Raw genomic sequence first — 644 nt, 5'->3', positions numbered from 1 at the left:
CGCACCTTGGGGGGGGCTGCTTGCACCTCTGGGGGGCTGCCCTCTCTCTGGGGAGCAGACCCGCTGAATCCCAGCACAGTGGGGTCTGAGTTTGGTGGGTTTTGTTGTTGTTTTTGAATATATTTTCATTGATTTCAGAGAGGAAGGGAGAGGGAGAGAAACATCAATGATGGGGGAGAATCATGGATGGGCTGCCTCCTGCACACCCCACACTAGTGATCGAGCCTGAAACCCCGGCCTGTGCCCTGACCGGGAATCGGATTGTGACCTCCTGGTTCATAGGTCCACGCCCTACCCACTGAGCCACACCGGTGGGGCTGAGTGTGGGGTTTTGCTCCTGCCTCCCCACCCTCCACGCGCCTGGTTGCCCTGAGGGAGCCGATCTGAAGGAAGAAAACAGGAAGCCGGGAACTGGGCTCCAGGCGAGAAAGCTGCAGGGGGTCCGGCTGCCTGGGGGACCCCGGAGGACAAGGAGTAGCCCCCCCACCCCGCACCTCCTCCTCCTGACCACCGTGGGCTCCTGCAGCCACAGGTGACGGTGGCGATGAGAGGGGGCGCCCTGAAGAGCGAGTGGGCGGAGGCCCAGTAAAGTCCCGAGGCGACACTGACGCACAGGAAAGCCTCACGTGGGAGGAGAGATGCAA

This window comes from Myotis brandtii, unplaced genomic scaffold, assembly GCF_000412655.1.
Source record: "Myotis brandtii unplaced genomic scaffold, ASM41265v1 scaffold381, whole genome shotgun sequence".
Taxonomy (NCBI): Eukaryota; Metazoa; Chordata; class Mammalia; order Chiroptera; family Vespertilionidae; genus Myotis; species Myotis brandtii.
Note: the sequence above shows the minus strand (reverse complement) of the source record.